Source organism: Felis catus, chromosome D3 (genome assembly GCF_018350175.1).
Source record: "Felis catus isolate Fca126 chromosome D3, F.catus_Fca126_mat1.0, whole genome shotgun sequence".
Classification (NCBI taxonomy): domain Eukaryota; kingdom Metazoa; phylum Chordata; class Mammalia; order Carnivora; family Felidae; genus Felis; species Felis catus.
Window position 1 is genome coordinate 73,615,473 of NC_058379.1, and position 18,381 is coordinate 73,633,853.

Genomic DNA, 18,381 nt, shown 5'->3' on the forward strand with positions numbered 1-18,381 from the left:
AAAACAAAAGAAAGAGGCAATGTTCACAAAGTTACCCTACATCATGTCAGTAGCTTTTGTTTATGTTAATTAACATAAAAGAAACTAAAAGTGTATGAGCAGAAAACCAGGATTTAACATGAATACAATATTCTTAACTGAAGACCTTATTGGAACTTCACCAGTTTTTCCACCGATGTCTTTTTTTCTGCTTCAAGCTGGGTAAGAGATATTTGGAAACTCACTGTGCTATTTTTGCAACTTTTCTATAAGTCTAAAATTAGTTCTGAATCAAAAGTCATTTTTAAACACAGAATAAGACACAAAAAGAATGAAAGTTTAGAAGAGTAGAAATAATGTTTTACTTTTCCCTTTAAAGAAACATACCTGAACAAAAGTGATGACTTGGAATAAAATTATGTAAAAGGAGATTTTTACATGTAAAATCGTAGTAGAGAAGCTCTGAAGCTAGCTGCCCGTGAGCCCTGAAGGGCTGACCACGTATTTGACAATACAGCAATAGCAGAACGGTAACAGATAGAGAGATCTAGATCCTGTTAGTTGAAGACGAAATTTTAAGCACACTTCAGTTGCCATCCTCATCCAGACCCCATCGCATGTAGTCTAAATTCTTTTTATTGTATTCAGTTGTCTTTTATCTCTAGCTCTGATCCTTCTTGTAACACACTTTTTGATTGATCTTAGAGGAGATAGCTTTCTTAGTTTCAATCCCCCTGCTCTAAAATTGCATTTCTCATTCTGTGACCCATGGACAAATCACCTAAAAGGCATGTTAATAATGTTAATTCTTGGTTGAAACCTTAGGCTTAGTCAGAATCTCTGGACATTGGTCTCAGCAATCTGCTTCTCTGAAAATGCCCTAGGTCTAATTTGCAAGACTTCCAGGATGCAGTTTGAATATCTACACTTGACATCTAGGACCCTCTTACCTTCTGTTCTGTGTTCTACCACCGAAATGGCCTTAGTGTTTATGGTTATCAATCTGGCTAAGAAGCTGGTCCTGGAATTTTTTTTCCTGTAGATTACAATATACCTTCTCATGCTCAGTGAAGTTATTTTGTTTAAACCACAAATAAGAACTTTCTCACTAATTTCCTTCAGATTTCGACTGCAGAAACAGGAAAAAGTCCAGGAAGGCCAGGAGTGATGTGATTAAATTCCCCAGCAGCCAGGTGCTAAAAGGACTTAGGATAAAATGTTATCATTTTGTTTTATTTTATTTCATGCAAATGAGATAAAACAATGCTATTCTTATGAGTCTGTATTTGCAAAATGATGCCCATGACATGTATGCTGTATGCCATAATATAGAAGGTAATAAGCTTTTAAGTTGAAAATAATAGTATTTGCACTGAGGTCAACTTTGATGCCAACATCAGACAGAGAAGCGGCTGGCCCCTCAATTCATAGTTGTCCTACGAGGGCAGGCTGAGGGGACAAACAGAAGTACGGGTGGGAAATCTGTGCTCTAAGAAAAAAGCACAGTAGTAGCATGGGAATCCAAAGCCACATAAGAGATTTAACAAATGGAAGAAGAGAATGAGGCAGGCATTAAGGCAAGTGGGAGGTGGTCACCAACACCTGTCTTTTTTAAAAAAATTTTTTTTCAACGTTTTTTATTTATTTTGGGACAGAGAGAGACAGAGCATGAACGGGGGAGGGGCAGAGAGAGAGGGAGACACAGAATCGGAAACAGGCTCCAGGCTCCGAGCCATCAGCCCAGAGCCCAACGCGGGGCTCGAACTCACGGACCGCGAGATCGTGACCTGGCTGAAGTCGGACGCTTAACCGACTGCGCCACCCAGGCGCCCCAACACCTGTCTGTCTTGAATCAGCAAGATGAAGGGCCTCAGGAATGGGAGGGCAGGCAATTAGAGTTTTACCTGTTTTTCAACTTGGACCCTTTTAAGGGTCTGTCTTTAGCAAGTCTAACTGAGACATCCATAGGAGGTGACCAGGGGCAGAAACAGGAAAATCAGAGGCCATGGTGCCTGGCTGATACTAAAAAATCTATAGCTCACAGAAGGGCAGGAATAGGACTGGAATAGGCAGAAATAGGACTGATATTCTATCAATTGCTTGATAGGACCTACTCTTTACATTACATTGTAAATACTCATTGTATGACATTAAAAAAACAAAAACAAAAAGCCATAACGCACCATGTTTTGTTTCTAATGGTGTTGACAAAAAAAAAAAAATCTTGTGACACGTAGTTTTCACAAAAAGCATTAGCCCGTAACTGGTTAGAGAAATCTTTGTTCCTCTCCTTCCCCTGGAATAGGTAATATAATTCCATGCGTGATAGGGTATCCTGGTTTTATAGCGATTCTTTGTATGGTTCCAGGAGCAGCACTTGCATTTGCTCACAGTTGCTGGTCTGTCACAGGCATGGTCCATGAAACATTGGAAGAGATCACAGATTGGCCCCCACCAATGGTTAGTCAAGGATGAAATAGTGTTTGCTCTTCTGTGGAAAATTTCTACTTCCCAGGCTTGCCATTTGGAGGCCTAGGACAAGAACATTTATTTCACAGCAGTGGGCACTTAACTTTGAAGGCTGTGCTCTACTCATGGTGGTTTGTCATTGGCCAGGCCCCCACTAGCACTTGAAATCATTTCTGCAGAAAGGAAAAAATATTGCCTTGGCAGAGCACAGACTAATACATTATGGCTTTTGAAGATACATCTCCAGTATCTTTTATATAGTCTTCCCTGATCCTTCAGCCAAATGTGGCCACCCCTTCCTGTAAATTTCCCTGCAAATCTATCTGTATTTCTCATGCTGCTTATCTATATTATAGTTATATTATTACTTTTTATGTAGCATAGTGCTTAAGGCTGACTAAAAATTTGGACTCTAAATTCATAGACATCTGAGTTTGAATCTTTGTTCAGACGTGTATAGTTTGTGTGACTGTGGATGTTTCCTAACTCTATTTATTAACCTGTAAAATGGGGATAAAGACAGCATGCAGCTTTTAGGGTAGCTGTGAGAATTACATGATTAAGCATCTAGCACAGATAATTTCTTGATGAATATTGCCTTTGATTATCATTATCTCTCTAATCTATAAGCTTTTTAAAGAGTAAAACTCATGTTTTATTCAATAGTATCCTAGTCTCATAGCCCATAACATAGTGTCTTATGTAAAAATAAGCACTCAAAAATAATTTTTGAACTGATAGGAGAATTATGAGACCTTGAGATTATGAAACATGAAAAAAGAAGGAGAAGCTGGTGGAGACTTGTGAGAATTTGCTTCACATTTGGTTGTAATCTAGGTGTAGTATAGACCTTATTACTTAATTTGATCAAAACAACTCTGAAATAGAGATATTAATTTGCCCATTTCCTCTTAGGAGGACCCTGAGACTTAAGGATTCAAATAACTTGTCTGAAGTCACATAGATAGCAAGAGGTGGAATTGGGCTTTGAGCAAAATCCTTGTTCCGTGACCCTCTCTATCCTGGGAGACCTTTGCCATCCGTATTTGTTGACTTGTTTCATCCCAGGAAAGATTGTGTTCCTACTGAACAGCCTCTTTTCTCCTTTCTATGTCCTTAGCATCAGCCTGAGGGATCGCTGTCATATGGGGTCTAACATGGTCAGTCAGATTACTGAAAGTCTAATTTGGATGACTGCACACTTAATCCAATCAATTGTGCGCTAATCAGCCATTAAAATGGCTGACAACACAGACCCCAGAATGCCTTGGGAGAGTCACTGGTTGCACACAAGGGCTGTGTTTGTGTATCACACAAACAAGGCCATCTGAGAAAGTAGGAGAGAATAACATCTTTTACATTCTCTATTTCTATACTTCCCTTGTTTTCTTTTAGTTTTTGCTGATTATCTCTTTGGACATAGTAAGTTCTCCCCCTGCCCAGCTTTATTGAGGTATGATTGACAAATAAAAATTGTAAATATTTAAGGTGTACAATGTGATGATTTGGTGTATGTATACCTTGTGAAATGATTATCAAGGCAATTAATATATCCATCATTTCCCATAGTTACTGTATTGTGTGTGTGTGTGTGTGTGTGAGAGAGAGGGAGAGAACACTTAAGATCTACTCTCTTAGCAAATTTCAAGTATATATTTCAGCGTTATTATAGTCACCATGCTGTGCATTAGACCTCCAAAAAGCTCTTTCTAATATTTATTTATTTTTGAGACAGAGAGAGAGAGAGAGAGAGAGAGAGAGAGAGAGAGCGAGCGAGCATGTGCAGGGGAGGGGCAGAGAGAGAGGGAGACACAGAATCTGAAGCAGGCTCCAGGATCTGAGCTGTCAGCACAGAGCCCGATGTGGGGCCTGAACTCGTCAACCGCGAGATAATGACCTGAGCAGAAGTTAGACGCTCAACTGACTGAGCCACCCAGGTGCCCCTCAAAAAGCTCTTTCTATATTCTTTAGGTCTAAGGCTCTGTCCCCCATTAACTCTAGATGAATTTAAGGAAAAAATTAAAGTGAAATTTGCTGAGCAGTTTCTAAGGACTGTAATCACTATGGTGTAAAACTATGCTGACTGTGTTATGTCACCTTTCTTCACTAAAACTTAGAGACAAAATGAAATGTATATTTATATACAGATACTGTATATCCCATATCAAAACTCAGAAGCTATCAAGATAAATATTGGCAAACAGCACTGCACGAAAGTCCTTAAATTTCTACATGGAAAGGGCACAATAAATCAGTCAACAACAAACTGGGAAAAATCTTTTCAGCATATAGGAAAATTTAGAAACTATTCTTTACATATACTGAGTACTTACAAATTAGTAATGTACTTCTAGATTCACAGAAAGAGAGTTGTGTAAAGAACATGAATGTGCTTATCACAGAAGTAAACTAGAAGTAATGCACATAAGCAGAGGCGAAGACACTTGACCTTGCTAATAGTTAAATACATAGAAACTATACAAAAAGTGAGATTTTAAAATTAGGATTAAGCAATTTTTTCTGAAATTAATGTTTTTTTTAATAAAAGAGTTACACGTGCTTGATATAAGTAGCCCACAATGAAAGAATCCTGCATTCTTAAAGGAAGGTATTTAAAATATATATATTAAAAAAGAAAACATAGGAGAACTCTACTACTCTCGTAGATCTTCCCCTTTCCTACCATATTTCCCTTCTTTCCTTCCAGCTTTTCTGGAGACCTGAGCAGCCACCAGCCTTACTGAATATATGGGCAAGGCCTATGGGATTCTGGAAGGAAAATTCAGGTTTGAGGTATTCAGGAAAATGAGAAACAACTCTCCCTTTGAATTTTTTTTCCAAAGGAGACGAGTATTTAAATCAGTGGAGATGAATATTGAAATCAGGGGATTATGAGACTGGTTCCAGTGACCTTTCTGCTGCTTACTAGCTGAGTCACTCTGGGCCTTATTCCTTCTAGGCTTCATTGTTTCCCGATTTCTTCATACATTCTTTTAATCACGAAATATATACACCATTCCAAGCTTCCAGAGGGCAGGGCTCATGTCTGTTTTGCTGACTCATGTCTATGCAATGTTTGAAATATAGGAGGTACTCACTCTATTTGCTACTAGCTGACTGGCTCTGTAAGACAAGGGGGAGACTGGATCATGGCATTATGAGAAGAAAAGAGGATTACTCCTCTACTAACTGGATTAGAGGAAAATTTATAGGAGACCACAGATAACCAGAGAAAAAGGCCCATAGCTGAGCTAGGAGAAATGAGGAAAGACCTTCAACAGGAAAATCAACCCCTTTGATTACCACTGTGGGTCAAAGAATACTGTCCTTTCAAAGGGGATCTTTGGGGAGACTTAATATCTGGATAAATATAGAAATGCACTTTAAAGGGATGCAGTAGATATATCCTTGTTATAAGGGAAATATATCTGAAACACAATTATTTCAGAAAAGCAGCTGCAAATAGGTGACAGAGTACCATGGTATGTTTTCATATTTACTCCTGTGTGTATATGTGCATGTTTGTGTATGCATATAAACCCCAAAAGAATATACAGCAAGCTTTTGGCAGTGGTTTTCTGTGGGTCACAATGGGTTAATGAGGGGTTTGAATGTTTACAATGAGCATGCTCTGCTTTCATCATCAGTAAAAACAATAGGAATGCTCTCATAGCTAATGCTTCTGACAATATGATCGATTCCAAAATCCATTTTAATAAACCAAAGGAAATGTGCCTCTTTATTTCTCTTCTGCAAATCGATTATCACTATAGCTCTGTTATATACTAATGGAGGGACATTTTGTATGAAATCTGTGAGACAGGGCATCTTTTTGTTCCTAGCGTAAACTTATGCCTTTTCCTCATGCAGGTAAGAAGGGGGGGACAGCCACAGGGATAAATCATCCCTGTTCATCTGGTTTGAACATCTAGATCTCTTGTGACATAAGGCCCCTGGATCACCTCACATGTTCCAAATTTGTTGTATAATTAAATCAAAATTCAATCAACTATTATACAGCTCAGCTTGTGTCACTGTTCCCCACAATTGTATCTGAGGTAAAATATTCTCTACGGTGAGACCCAAACCAACCAGGCCTCCAAAGATGACCATAAAGTATAAAAGTACAGAACAACAGCTGAAAAATTCTAGAAAAGTAAGGTCACCTGCATGGCTCTGTCGGTTAAGCGTCTGCTTTGGCTCAGGTCATGATCTTGCGGTTCGTGGGTTAGAGCCCTGTGTCCGGCTCTGTGCTGACAGCTCAGAGCCTGGAACCTGCTTCCGATTCTGTCTCTCCCTCTCTCTGCCCCTCCCCCACTCATGCTCTGTCCCCTCTGTCTCTCAAAACTGAATAAATGTTAAAAAATTTTTAAAAAAATTCTGGAAAAGTAAAAGTAGGTTTACAAAATGTTAATGTATCATGAAGCAGGGACATCAAAATCTCTATCCCTTCCTGTCCCAGTGGTCAGTGCCTCCCAGGGCACAGCTTAGCTTTAGATGTGATTCTAAGAAAGGGTCCCGAACAAGTATTTCTAATCCTTATCTATTTTCCTAATTACTGCCTATGTACTGGGCTACAGGAAATAATCCGTGGAAAGGTTAGAGTGGCATGTACATATTTTTCCAGCTGGGTCGTATTTGTGAATTACCCTGGTGGTGCCCACCCACGGCTGGATTTAATGGTTGGCTCTTTGCCATCTTGGCCGTCAGAGGCCCTATAAAAGCCAGTGGTGTGCATGTGATGGGAAGATTGGACTATGAGCCCATCGTTCCCTCCAGACTTCCAATAATTGTCCCAGGTTATAGGGCAATATAATTTTCAGCATAGCCATACATATAGTGCTCATATGCAAGGCTGAATGGTCCTGGTTAGTGGCAATTCCTTGTGACACAACATAATCTTAAAAGCCAGACCAGAAGGAAAGAAATCAACCAGTAGATGTCTCTGTGGTGCTTCAGTTCTGTCATGTTCTTGGGTGCTTAGCCACGGATGTCTGTGGGTTCAGAAATGCACTGATAAGAAGATTTGCACCTTTTATTTTGGGCAGGTGGGGGAGGGCCCAAAGTGCCCTAGAAATACATGAAAAGTCTCTAACAATAAGTTTTCTGTATGATCTAAAAAATAAACCTTGCCATTAACATCTGCACTTCTGATCTCATCTTGAATACGGACCATCTTAAAAACGTGTTTTATTTACAACAATGAGCAGTTATGAGATGTTGGACAAATTTTTGCGAAATGGTCACGTTAGTAATTTCAGAAGTATGTATCCAGGGGAAAGATGTTTGGAGGAAAAAAGGTATCATTTCTTACTCAGCAGTTCCAGATCTCGAGCAGCACAAGAAGTGGCACTCTGGAAGGAAACAGGACATTATGAAAAGGACCCACTGACAGTACAGATAACAACTTGGAGAAATTCCAGGGGCTACTGTGAGCTCATTCATGCACCTCATCTGTTTTACCTTTCAAGCATTCTTCTGCTCGATATGGGAGATAGAAAAACATTTTTTTTTCTCTTTGTGAATTTATAGAAAAATATGTACGTTTAGTTAAAGAATTCCTGTGACAATTTTCTTGGGAGGTTAAACTCTTTTTGCTTTATTTGGTCAAGGAAATAAGAATTTCCATAATATGTCTTTCCAGTAGGTGTGGATTTTTTAATCAAGCTTTTAAATTATATTTTTAATTGGGGGCCGCCTGGGTGGCTTAGTTGGCTGAACGTCTGACTCTTTGTTTCAGCTCAGGTTGTGATCTTGGGGTTGTGAGATCGAGTCTGGCGTCAGGTGCTGTGCTCAGAGAACAGAGCCTGCTTGGGATTCTCTCTCTCCCTCTCTCTCTCTGCAACACCCCCCCCCACCCCTGCCCCACGCTCATGTGCATGTGCATTCTCTCAAAATAAATAAATAAGCATTAAAAAAAACCCCAAAATTTTATCGGGATGATTATAGATTCACATGCAAGTAAGTGCTAAGAGAGACCCGGTATACATCTTGCACAGTTTTCCCCAATGGACCGTTTTGCAAAACTATAATATCACAAGCAAGATATTGCTGTTGATACAACCTACCAACCTTATTCATATTTCCCCAGTTTTTGTGTCTATTTGTGTGTGTGTTCAGTTCTGCACAGTTTTACCACACATGTAAAACTGTCTAGCACCACACTTGAGATACAGAAAAGAGTCAAAGCCACAGGATACCTAGTATTTCCCTTTATAATTTGTACCCACCTCCCTCCAGCCCCATTCTCAGTACCCACCCCCAGGGTTACCAAACCCTGGCAGTCATTAATCTATCCTGCATTTCTACAGTTTTTCATTTCTCACATGTTATCTGCATGGAATCATCCAGTATGTAACTTTTTGGGATTGGCATTTTTATCCTACATAAATCCCCTGATGTTCTTGCAAGTTGTTCACTGTATTAATATTTTGTTTCTTTTTGTTGTTGAGTCGCTTTTTGAGATATGTATGTACTATAGTTTACTCACTCCTTGAAGAACATTCCATCAGATTCTGATATTTCACTATTCCAAATAAAGCTGCCACAGGATTCACATACAGGTTTTTGTATGAACATAAGTTTTCATTTCTCTGGGATTAATGCTCAGCAGTGCGATTGCTTTGTCATATGGTATGTTTGACTTGTATGCAACTTTCCAAACTGTTTTGAAGAGTGTACCATTTTTCGTTCTAGCCTACAGTATATGAGAGATCTAGTTTCTCTGCATTTTTGCCAATATTTGGTATTGTCACTTTTTTTGCTTTAGTTATTTTGATAGATATATACTAATATATCATTGTAGTTTTAATTCCATTTCCCTAATAGCTAATGATGGTTGAGCACCTTTTTGTTTGCTTATTTACCATCCATATAGCCTCTTTGATGAAATGTCTATTGGTGTCTTTTGTCCATTTTCTAACCGGATTTTTTTTATTGTGAGTTTTTAGATTTCCTTATATTTTATTTTGTTTTATTTATTTATATTTTTGAGAGAGAGAGAGCGGGCATGTGCACAGGTGTGCACGAGCGGTGGGGGTGGGGTGAGGTGAGGAGAGGGGCAGAGAGAGAATCTTAAGCAGGCTCCTTAACCAGAGTGGAGCCTGAAGCAGGACTTGATCTCACAATCGTAAGATCATGACCTAAGCGGAAATCAAGAGTCAGATGTTTAACCGTCTGAGCTACCCAGGCGTCCCCAAGAAGTCCTTATATTTTAGATCCCAGTCCTTAGCTGAGTATGTGGTTTGTAAATATTGCCTCCCAGTTTATAGCTTGTTTTGTTATCCCCTGGTTTTATGTAGCACTTGCTCCCAGCTCACCAGAGCTGGCACAACCTAACAGAATAGTGCCATCCCACGCAAAACCGGAAACACATTCACCTGCCTCTTCAAAGTCATGTCTGGATACCAAATCCAGAGGTGACAAATTTCCAGAGGAAAAATTTTTTTTTTCAACGTTTATTTATTTTTGGGACAGAGAGAGACAGAGCATGAACGGGGGAGGGGCAGAGAGAGAGGGAGACACAGAATCGGAAACAGGCTCCAGGCTCTGAGCCATCAGCTCAGAGCCTGACGTGGGGCTCGAACCCACGGACCGCGAGATTGTGACCTGGCTGAAGTCGGACGCTTAGCCGACTGCGCCACCCAGGCGCCCCCAGAGGAAATTTGAAGAACAGGGATTTGGCTGGAACTCTCAGAGTGGGCTCACAGCCTGAGAATGTTTGTGGCCCCTGAGAATACTCCTAAAAAGTTTCCAATGCAAAAGAGGATCTTAAAAATCAGGCTGGAAGAGTGATCCACTTTATAGACCATGGGCATCCTTCTTTTGCCCCTTCAGGGCTTGCTCGTGGAAGCATGACTACCATGGCAGAGATGGCAGGAGCAAAGGCTCTGTACCACACCCATTTGGCTTGCCCAAAATATCAATAGTGCCATGACTTAAAACAATGACAGGGTACAATCTGAATTATAGCCAAAAAAAAAAAATAGAGGATTGCTGAATCCTGGCTTGACTAGAAATGCTATACTAGAGATTCTCAGCCTTTCACCTAATCTTAGGAGCTGAGTCCTTGTCTGTAGACAAGTCTCCGTCCTCTTAAGAAAGAATTTTTCTTAGGAGAGTTTGGGTGGCTCAGTGGGTTAAGAGTCTGACTCCTTGTTTTTGTTCAGATCATGATCTCATGGTAAGATAGAGCCTGGCATGAGGCTGCACAGTGTAGAGCCTGCCTGTGCTTCTCTTTCTCCTCTCTCTGTTCCTGCCCTGTTCACACACATACACTCTCTCAAAATAAGTAAATAAAATTTAAAGAAAAAAAAAAGAATTTTTCTTATACACTCCAAATTTTGTGCCCATAGATTTACTTCAGTGTAAAAGAATTAGTAACAAATGTGTTTAATATTTTATTATGAGAACTTCAAATATATTAAAATCAACAGATTATGAACTCTCATATACTACCATACAGGTTTAACAATTATCAGATCATTTCCGCACATATTTGACAATGACTTCAGCAAATTTTTGTAATGTCTTCCTGAGGTTTTCTCTCTCTTTTTTTCTATCCCTGTTTACATTTCCCCATTGAGAGCACATTCAGTATAAACACTGGACGTGGTTCAAAGGCCATTAGGGAAATGAGAGTCAAAGCCATAGTGAGATGCTACTCCATACTCCCTGGGATGATTATAACAAGTTTCTCAAAAACTTAAAATTACCAAAGGGCCCAGGAATTCCACTCTTAGGTATATACACAAAAGAGTTAAAAACACACATATGCAAAAACTTGTACGAGGATATTCATAGCATTATTCATAATAGGCAAAAAGTGGAGACAACCTAAATATTGTTTAGGACACAACCTAAATATCAGCAACTGATAACGGTAAACATAAGTGGTATATCCATATAATGGAATGTCATTCAGCCATGAAAGGGAATAAAGTAGTAGCACATGCTACAACAGAGGTGAACTTTGAAAATGTTACGCAAGGAGAAAGAATCCAGAAAGAAAAGAACACATATTGTATGATTCAATTTCTATGAAATCTCCAGAATAGGAAAATCTATAAAGGCAGAAAGTAGATTAGTGGTCGCCAGGGACTGGGAAAGAAGGTAATGGCGAGTGACTGCTAATGGATTTGGAGTTTCTTTGGGGGTGATGAAAATATTCTGGAATTTAATAGTTGGTGATGGTTAAACAACCTTGTGACTATACTGAAAACCACTGAATCAGAAATGGTGAACTTTATAGGTGAATTGTACCTCAATTTTAAAAAGGGCACTGGGCAGCATTTCAGAATCTGGAGATTCAGCATTTCAAAGTCTTTGGAGACTCCCAGCTGTCTTCATTTCATTTGCTGGGATCCCAGCCTTTCTGCATCATTCTCTAATCTCCACATGAAAGAACTGTAAGATTGTCCTTTTTCTGAATTAGAGATCATTCTCTAAAATGAAATCTAAACCCACCTTTCAATGTCATGGCCAAGCAGTGACAAACAGAAAGGAATTCTTGTCCCGGGGCACACAGTATTCCTGAGGTTTATTATACGCTGCATTGAAGAATTTTGAATTTTGAGATTAGACTATATTGTTTTGTCTTATTCCCCCTTCCCTACCCCAGTCCTGACATTCCAATCACCTTAATATTGGTTGACCTTCTCAGAGCTCCCTGCTGAGCTGATAAATGGTCTTAAATGACTGTAGATCATGTGATTTGCTATTTCTCCACTGTTCACCTAAGGGTAGTCAAACTTTTTCTGTCTTTAGCCCCATTTTGATTCTCTAACCCATCCCAAATATGCCTTAATCTCTCATACAAATGTACTTATAGTGCATATTAAGGTCCTGATTTCTGAATCAATTAAGGTTCTTTTTTAAGCCAGAGAAATGGAGTCTACTGAGTTCGTACCACAATAAGTAAATAAGAGGAAGACTAGTAAGTAGCTCACAAGGGAAACTGTAGAAAGAACAAAGAACTAAGTGTTCAAGTCTAGGGAAAGACAGGAACCGGGCACTTGGAGGAATCACAGTAGAAAGAGCTCAGTGGAACTTCTCTTTAGAGACAGGCCATCACAAGACTCTCTCCAATTATTATTCTTCATTGTGTGCTATACCTTTTTTCAAAATTCAAATAATCTGCAAGAGAAACTTCTTGGATCATGTGCACCCCTGAAGAATGGTGAGGGCAGAGGAATAAAAAGAGGGAAACCCATTGGGAGGACAAATTTCATAATTACAGCCTTTGTTATCATAACTTTGTGATGAACACCCTTGAACTTAATTCCTTGTCTACATATCAGGTATTTCCTTAGGTTGGATTTCTAGAAGTGAATTTATTGGGTCAAGAAGTTGGAAAGAAAAATGAACGTATGACTTCAAACTCATGTCATTATAACAATTGTCCCCTGAAAGGCTCTACCAATTTACAATCTTCAAAATACACAAAACAATCACCTCACTGTCTTCTGTCAACATTAGTTATTTCCCTTTCAAAAATATTTGAAAATTTGGTAGTTTAGAAGTGATATTTCTTTGTTATTTGATTTAGGGCTAGGATATAATAATCCAAAATATAATTTAATATAATCAAAAATTTCTCCTTCAAACATTTTCATATTTCTTTTTAATAATATGGGATTTATTTTCACATATTCAGAAAAGTACCTAGATTTCAAAATAAATTATATTATTACATTTAATTAGGTTTGAATGTTAATTAATTTGGAGGGAGATAAAAACCCTTAGCTTTTAGCATATTCAATTGTTTAATAGTCTCTCAAGTGACCGTACATATTTGGAGCTTGTTTTAGAAATCTTGAGGGAAAAGAACTCACGAATGAAATTTTGTCATTGACATTTTGATTCTAAGCCTAGAAAAATTCAAGAATATTATTTAACATCTAAAAGTCAATAAGTTGTGTGTGATTCTTAAATGTGACTGTTTTAGTGTTTATAATGCAATCAACAGTTAACCAAGTTAAAAAAAAAAAAAAAAAAAAAAGGACGTTCCACAGTGATAGAGTGTAAATTTGAGAAGTCTTGACTGGTTGGCAGTGAAACTATGTCAACGTTTAATGAGAAAGAAGGAAAATCATGAGACAACCAAAAAGAAGGCTTTTTAGAGAAGAAATCAGATACAAATGAAAAGTAAACGATCTCAAGTCTTGTGTGCACGGTGATAGTTTGTCAAAACCCAAGATTAGAACTGTAGTTAGAAGTGTCGGAAACATAGTTGGAATGGTGGCACAATCCTTCATCTGAGAGAAAGCCACATGCTCAGAAAACCTGCCTCCCAGGACTGGTTGCATAGCAACCGGTAGGGATGTGGTAGCTGGAAAAGTCTAAGTTGGGAAGGAAGCAGGTCAGTGACAGTGGAGGGTCAAGGGAATTGCACAGCCACAGAGAAGCAGCGGCATTTCTGAGGGAAATAACTCCATAGGAAGACCCCTGGAGGTTTAAAGGGAACACAGTCACAGATTTGAAATCGAAAGAGACCTAGCTGCTGAAACTTTTATCTCTATGTTTCCAGGGAAGTTTTATAGTTTAGATGAAAAACAGGTTATGGGATTATTTGGGTAAAAAGATTCTTATTACTCCTAGAATACAAGTATTTTTGAAATACTATAATAAGGCAAATGAAGACCAGAAAGCCCCAGTGAGGGATTTTGGTTCCAATCTTAAATAAACATTTTGTTCCATGTTTTAAAAGCTGCAAGAGAACAAATGATATGAAGGAAGAGAACCATTTGATACTGAAAATAATCCTTTACACACACACACACACACACACACACACACACACTCTTTCACACACATCCTGATTCACATTTTTGGTAATCTACTCAATAAATAATAGTGTCTGTTTTAGCCCATTCAGGCTGCTATAACAGATGCCACAAACTGGGTAGCTTTATTTTATTTATTTATTTACTTTTTTGAAGTTTATTGTCACATTGGTTTCCATACAACACCCAGTGCTCATCCCAAAAGGTGCCCTCCTCAATACCCATCACCCACCCTCCTAGGTAGCTTTATATACAACAGAATTTTCTTAACAGCTCTGGAGGTTGGGAAGTCCAAGATCTAGTTAATTAACACATCCATCACTTCACATATTTATCTTTTGCTTCTTTTTCTTTTCTTTTCTTTTCTTTTCTTTTCTTTTCTTTTCTTTTCTTTTCTTTTCTTTTCTTTCTTTCTTTCTTTCTTTCTTTCTTTCTTTCTTTCTTTCTTTCTTTCTTTCTTTCATGAGAACATTTAAGTTCTATTCTCTTAGCAAATTTCAATGATAGAAAACAGTGCACCTCTTGAATTTTGTTCCATGTGAAGGTACTACTAATTTAAAAATATATGAAAAAAAACCCTAAAAAAGCCAATGAACATAAGATGCCCAAGATCAAGATGCTGGCAGATTTGGTGTCCAGTCAGGGCACTTCCTGGTTCCTAGATTGCTGTCTTTTCCATTTACCTTCCCATGTAAGGAGAGAAGGAGCTCTCTGGGGCCTCTTTGACAGGAGCATAAACTCTATTCAGCAGGGCTCCGTCCTCATGACCTAATCACTTCCCAAGGCCTCCCTCACCAAATACCATCTTATTGGGGATTAGGTTTCAACATGTGAATTTGGGGGAGACGTAAATATTCAACCTGGAGCAGTTTCCCACTGTACTCAATTGCAGTGGAAGCCATATAAGGAATTAAAAGTAGTCTCTGCCCTCAAGACAGTTGTAACATAATTGGAGGAATAAGGCCCAAATAGGTGGGAAGTTTGAGTAAATGAGAAAAAGGAGCAGTGAACAAACATTTATCAAGTGTTTCATGTACTATGTATGTTCTATGTATTTGGTGTCTGCTGTGCTCTATGTATGTTAATAACTTCATATATTTTTTCGTTGGTCTTGATAATGATTCTTTAAGTTAATGTTTCTTAACTCTGTTTTGCATCATGGACTCCTTTGAAGATCTGATGACAGATCTGATGACCTCCTATAGAAAAAAAATTTTAAAAAAATTTAAAAAATTATATAACATATTTGCTTGTAATATTCAGGTGATTTTAGGACTTTCTGAATTTCATCCACAGACTTCAAGTAAGAAACTCTGCTATTAGACTTATGGAGTATTTCTCTTCATTTAATTAAGAATGAAACCTACCCATAAAAGTTTATAGGTTTACTCTAACGTCATACAACAATAATGCATTTGGAGATCAAACATCTCATTCATTTCATATAAGAAAGACCTCTCATTAACCAAACTATAAAAGGAAATATGAAGTACCAAACTTACTTATAAAAATTATATTAAACCTTACAGAAATGTATTAGAAACTTTGCAGAAGGGCTCTAGGAATCTCTAGGATGTTATTGCTGTCTCTGTGACAGATTGCCTCTTTCACTAGAGCTTTCCCTATTAAATATTGATGAAGTCTTTCTGGAAATTTAATTAAAGGTTTCTTGAGGTCAGTGCCTGAATGTTTTTTTCCATTCTCAAGTAAAAAAAAATCACTCTTACTAGCGCAAGCAGATAAATATTTTAATAAATTAACGAGTTAAAAAAAATAAAGATAAAAGGATAGTTCACGGAACATGAGAAAAGGAAGAATGAAAACACCCGGAACAGGAGAGGTAGCAAGGGACCAAGAGTGCTGCTTTCTCCCTCTCCTTCTTCTTGGGATCCCCACCACTTGTCCCTGCTTCTCTGAGCACATGTGAGACAATGGGCAAACTTAGCTCCTATGTTACTTTGCTCTCACTTCCAGCAATTAGAAATACCTGGCAAAAATCTCCCTAATCTCTTTAATTCCCAATTTTACTCCAATATCCTGGAAGAGATCAGTTTTGGTCAGTTTTTAACTCTCATGTAATCAGCTATTGTTGGGGGAAAGGCAGGGATCAACTAGTAAATGATGGTAGGCATTCATCTCATGGGTGCCTAGTATGTGGGGAGCATTGACACTGAACGGTGTCAATAAATGGCCACATAACAAACATTTTGGAGTTTGTGGGCCAGATGGTGTCTGTCACAAATACTGGTCAACCCCTGGTGTGGAACCAAAGCAGTCATACTCAACATATAAACAAATGAGAGCATCTGTGTGCCAATAAAACACTATGGACACTGACGTTGAATTTTATATAATTTCATGTATCAAAATATATTATTCTGCTTTTGCCTCTTTCTCCCCAACCATTTCAAAATGTAAAAAAAAAAAAAAATTCTTGGCTTGCAAGATATATGAAAGCAGGCTGCAGTCCAGATTTGACCAATGGGTCGTAGTGTGTGAACTCTTGGTAGAAGAAGAGCTTACCTTTTCTGAAGGTTTTGGGGGACTCTCTTCCATCCAGTAATTTGGAGATCCACTCTTTCTTCAGCTTGGTATGCCCCATCTAGGAATGTGACTTTTAAGGTTGCCATAAAAAGGGGAAAGGACAATGCAAGGAGCCTACATACTCTTAATTGCCTCGACCTAGACGTGGCACACAGGAAACGTCACTTTTTACAACCCATTGGCCAGAACAAGTCACATAATCCTAACCTGATTACATGGAAAGTTGGGGAATATAGGTCAGTAGATGTGGTCTACGGTTAAGTAGCAACAATCTATGCCACAGTATTAAACCAAATAGTGGCCAGTAGTTTATATTTGTGACTATCAATCGTAAATTTAAATTTTTTATTTCTATTTGTTTATTTTTCATTGTACAGCTGGAGGCACATAACCTCAGGAAACTTTCCCCCAAGTAATATAGACAAAGTATAGTAAATTTATTTAAGTATAAGAATTCAAGTCATTCTCTTTTCTTAAATTATTTGATAGTACTTCTGTGTTTGTATTACTGCCTTATAAAATAGCAAAGTGTATATTTTATGCTGATTGTATCATAGAAACCCCTCATATCTACAGCTAACTAAAATGAATAGAAAATGTTTTCCATTCCTCAGGACTAGGTACCACTCAAAATGCCCATCGAAAAATAATGTCCACTTTTGCAATGCCAAAATGCCTACCTTTTCCTATTAGTTTACTTTGACCTCTACCTTTTTCATTAATTAAATACAAATTATTTCATCTGCCTGATAGCTAATCTTCTCCATTAGCTGACCTCATCTCAATTATCATTCTGGTACACAACCTTTGATTCACATGGCTTATCTCTTTACCATTCTTGATTTATTTCTGTATTGTTCTCCTGTGTAAAAACCTGCTTTCTACTATTGTCACTACTTTCTGCCATTCCTTATCTTACATTTCATTCACATCAGCTTTTACATTTCCCTACTTTTTGAAGCCTTATCAGATTAGCCTGCCCTCATAGAATCTATTCCTAATCTTGATTACTTCGCACCACTGAGGATCTGAATCATTCCATTATTCACTTAATAATATAGTGGCATACATTTGTATAGGATATCTTTAAATCTTATTTCCCCATTTAGATTGTAGTTTTTCAAATGACTGGGCTAGTCTGTTTCCTTTTCAACACAAAGTAGATTACATGAAATTCTCTTATTTTTGATATTAATCATTCAGACTGTAAGGGAAAATAGAAAAGACCATAACATATTTTATATTTAACATTTTTCAGAAATAAAAATATTATCAAATGTTATTTACACATATTGCTGAATTTGAGAAGAATTTCTTTTTATGAGTCAGTTACTAAAAAATGCAATCCAGAAGACAGATGGTCAATGCATTATGGGCATGTTCTAAAAGCATTTATAATCATTTAATTTAAAGCTTTCCTCACAAGAATGAGCCCAAGCCTGTACATGCCTCATTTTATGGGGAACACTTTATAGCCCTGCACAAATATTAAAGATGTGGCAGATACACAGTTTTGAAAGTAAAGAGTTCTGAAAATGACTTGACACTTTTGTCCATGGAATCTTCACCTTCTTCGGAAACAAAGTTGTGATCAAAATTATTCATT

General features: G+C 37.9%; 1 long non-coding RNA gene across 1 annotated transcript in view; it reads left to right on the forward strand.

Annotated features, from left to right (window-relative positions):
* LOC123381444 overlaps positions 1-7,936 on the forward strand; it is a 44,410-nt gene extending 36,474 nt beyond the window's left edge. Inside the window, exon 5 of the long non-coding RNA XR_006588424.1 lies at positions 7,767-7,936. This is a non-coding gene — a long non-coding RNA (uncharacterized LOC123381444). The remainder of the gene's footprint in view (positions 1-7,766) is intronic.
* The last annotated feature ends 10,445 nt before the right edge of the window (positions 7,937-18,381 follow it).